Here is a 4,020-nt window from a genome sequence, read left to right on the forward strand (position 1 = left end):
TATATATATATATATATATATTTATATATAAGCGTGGCTTAATGGTTAGGGCACTCGGCTCACGATCGTAAGGGCGTGAGTTCAATTCCCGGAGACGCGTTGTGTCCTTGAGCAAGACAATTTATTTCACATTGCTACAGTCCACTCAGTTGTCAAATATGAGTTGTACCTATAATTCAAAGGCCGAGCCTTGTGCCTTTGGCTGTGTGCCACGCTGTATGCCAACCCCATCCTTTGTGCTACGCCGTATCTCCCTGAGACCTACGTGAAGGCTACACGTGCCTGCGGAGTTTTCAGCCACTCGCACGTTAATTTCACGAGAAACTGTTCAGTCGATCGTAGCAGCTGGAACCCACGACGTCGTAACAGACGGAGTGCTCCAAAATATATATATATAAAAGTACATACGTAGAAATACACACACACGCACACGCATATATATTATACTTATATATGTGTATGTATATATATATATGCTATAGAAATAGTAGAAATGCCGCAGAAACAATACTGCCCTGTCTTTAGTGACCCCACGGATACTGACGTAAGGGATGTGAACGAATCCGATTCCCAACATAAAATCTCAGACATAAGCTTCACTGTTTCAGACATCATAGCAGCAAGGAATGAGGTCAAATATTAATCTGCTGTAGTGTCTGGTAGATTCCCCGCTTGTCTCGTTAAGGGATGTAGACACCAATTTGAAGTCCCTTTGACCAACTTCTGGAGAAATTCTTTAGACTCAAGTCATATACCGAAACAGTTCCTATCCCAGTCTGTCATCCCGGTTATCAAACGGGGAAACAGACCTCTCGCAGTCAACTATAGCCTTTTCTCACTCACCTCCCATATCATTAAAGAGTTTGAAAGGGTGGTGAGATCAAGGATAGCTGGCTTCCTGGAGAGCCAAACTCCTAAATTCAAACCAGGATGTTTTTCGCTTCGCAGAAACTGTCAAAAACAGATTTTATACCACATCGATGATATACTTAAAGCCTTGGCAACAGGTTCGAACTCTGATGTCATATATCTTAACTTCAGTAAAGCGTTCAACAGAGTTGACCATAATATCCTACTGTCAAAACTGACAAATGTTTGAATCCGTGGAATATTTCTACACTGGATTGAGTATCTCCTGATGAATAGATCACAACATGTTGTGGTCGATGGAGTCCACTGAAGCCCAGCAAAAGTCACCAGTGGTGTCCCTCAGGAGTCTGTCTTAGGCCCACTCCTCTTTATGATTTATATAAGCGAAGATTATTGATCAATAACAATCTTCATATAATATCTAATACTTAAACACATTTGCAGCTAGGTTTTAGTAAAACAAACATCCATGAAATCTCTCGCTCTTAATCTTGTCAACATTATTATTAAGATATGACCGATCAACTAGAGAAATAACTCCTATTTCTTCTACAAACCATCACTTCTTTGCGGTGTGTCGTTAATTCTACTTAAGAGAACACTCGGGTCTCCTATATTGTTGCAGTTCATGATATATGAGATTATAACAGATTAAGATTTGGATCAACCGATGCAAAGGCTTCCATAGAAATGTGTGTATTTGTGATATAAAATTTTCATAACAAATATAAATAGGTAAAATGACTAAAAATGCAGTCTGAATAAACTAGTGATAGTCTCGGTCAGGAAATATATTGAGTGGCGTCATGCGTTTGGAAACATTCTTATAGTTTGGAGTGAAAAGTAATTTCATGTTTCATGATTGACTTATCGTGTCTGGGGAAGAAATATATTTCTTCTACTGAAACAGGGTTTCTTCTTGAATAAAATGCAATTCATCTCCACGCTATATTGACGTACTTATATACATGAAGCACACGCCAGGAACACTTGCTTACGACAAATATGGGAAAAAAACTTTCCATTGAAGTAGCGTTATTTCTAAGGACAAAACATTTTGATATTCATAATAACAGGATTCCATGGAACTGTTGCTGATTGCTTGTTTCCATATAACCAAGAAGCGAATGAAAGAAATAGCCAATCGATATGTTACTGATTATATATCGGAATATATATGTCGAATTTTTCACACAAGCAAATAAACTCATCATGATAACGAGAATTAGTGAGCCAACAAGGGAAACATTATGTAGCCATTCATTCAACCAGCAGGAATTAGCAAAGAAATCATCCTTAAATCACACACTCCAGATACAAAAGAAGAAAAAGAGGGTAACTTGGATAATGCAGTCCTCGATATTTCCTGAGCATTGGGATAAGAGAGTCATAGATGTAATCCGTTTGATCATACTTATGTTCAAACATGTTTGACGATTTGAGGATAAATAACAAGAAAGCTTATAATGGTGTCATAACCACGAGAAGATCTCGCAGTTAAGAGGAATTGTGTTAAATAATGAGGGAAGAGTTCATACGGTTCTATATTTAAGAGATGAGGAATTATGTAAATGATGAAAGATCTCATTTTACATATGCAAATTTTAAAATTTCACTGCAAATATAATTCTTAATAAATTTTCATTTGCTCGGTAGTCGAAACGATAACTTCAGTATTTATTGTCAGTACGTTCCGCCAGATTATTCCGGGGTGTCTTTCAATAAAAAGAATCAACAATGTCGAAAATAGGCAATTCAAACTACCTGTATGTAAATGAATCGAGTGTGTTACGAACACAGTTTCTTCTGAAACGAAAATTTCATCTTCAATGAATACGCACATTAACGATTGGTATTATTCAAATCCGAACCTGTTGTAACCTGTTAAGAATGATTGTGTAAGTCATCACTATTATTACTCTTTCTGAAATTAGTTACGGTAATTGTTTAAATATTTGATAAATTTTCTGTTCTTCTCCACTCTATAAATTTAACTTACTCGTAGTCAACAATATTCGCAGAGTCATATATCCTTTAGGTGTACTTTTAACTTATTAAATATGCACTCACGTACATAACTGTCGAAATATCATTCCGGTGGTTTACATACAATTGAGCTATATGTCTCTTATTGCTACTAACTATAACTAATCGATTCTCTTTCTAATACTCTCATAATTTAATTAAGGGCACAATTCCACTGCTGACATACTTCGTTTTCGATATATGCAGATATACATACAAACGTGTACATGTATGCAGCTATGTATGCATGCAAGCACGCTTGTATGTATATGTATATGCATGTACGTATATGTATATGTATGTGTGTTTGCATATGTATATATGTATAGAAATCTCAGGCTGTAGTTTCTTCCATACTTGCCGATGAAAATAAAATTAAATCGTCAATAACGCTATTCCATTTCACAGCTCATCCGAAAATAATCTACTTTTTAAAAGTGTTCGTTCTGCTTCAGCTCCCATGGATGATTCATTAATATATTTGTTTTAGTTCAGTTAATTATACTTTTCTGTTCTACAAAAGAAATTGGCTACATCTGATCATGTGAAAAAGAATATGTAGCTAGCGAGCCCTCATGTTAAAAGGAGTAAAATTTTCCTTCTCCTCCTCATCATCATCATCAAAATGAACACCACCAACGCCATCACAACCATCATCACAAGCAGTAACAATAGTCTCCTTCATCCTCCTACTTCTCCAATTCCCTCCCTTCCTCCCATTCCTCCCCTTCCTCCCCCTCTCTTTGTCTTCTTTTTTTTTCATTTTGATCTGACAATTGTTATGGAGGACAAAATGCTCAGCTGCATTTAGTCCGCCTTTACTTTCCGAGACCAAATGCCACCGAGGTCGTATTTGCCTTTCATCTTTTCTGGGTCAATTAAATAAGTACTAACCAGCACTGGAATCGATGTAATTGACTTAGCCTCTTCTCCATGCCAAAATTTGAAACCATTTCTTTTTTTCTCTTTTATTGAGTTTGCAGAATCATTACTACGCAGGACAAAATGCTTAGCGATATTTCGTCCGTCTTTACTTACTGGTTCTCAGCTCATAATTATTTTATCGACCCGAAAGAATAAAAAGCAATTTTTTTCCTTCGTGGAATTTGAACTCGAAGCGTAAAA

Source organism: Octopus bimaculoides, chromosome 1 (genome assembly GCF_001194135.2).
Source record: "Octopus bimaculoides isolate UCB-OBI-ISO-001 chromosome 1, ASM119413v2, whole genome shotgun sequence".
Classification (NCBI taxonomy): Eukaryota; Metazoa; Mollusca; class Cephalopoda; order Octopoda; family Octopodidae; genus Octopus; species Octopus bimaculoides.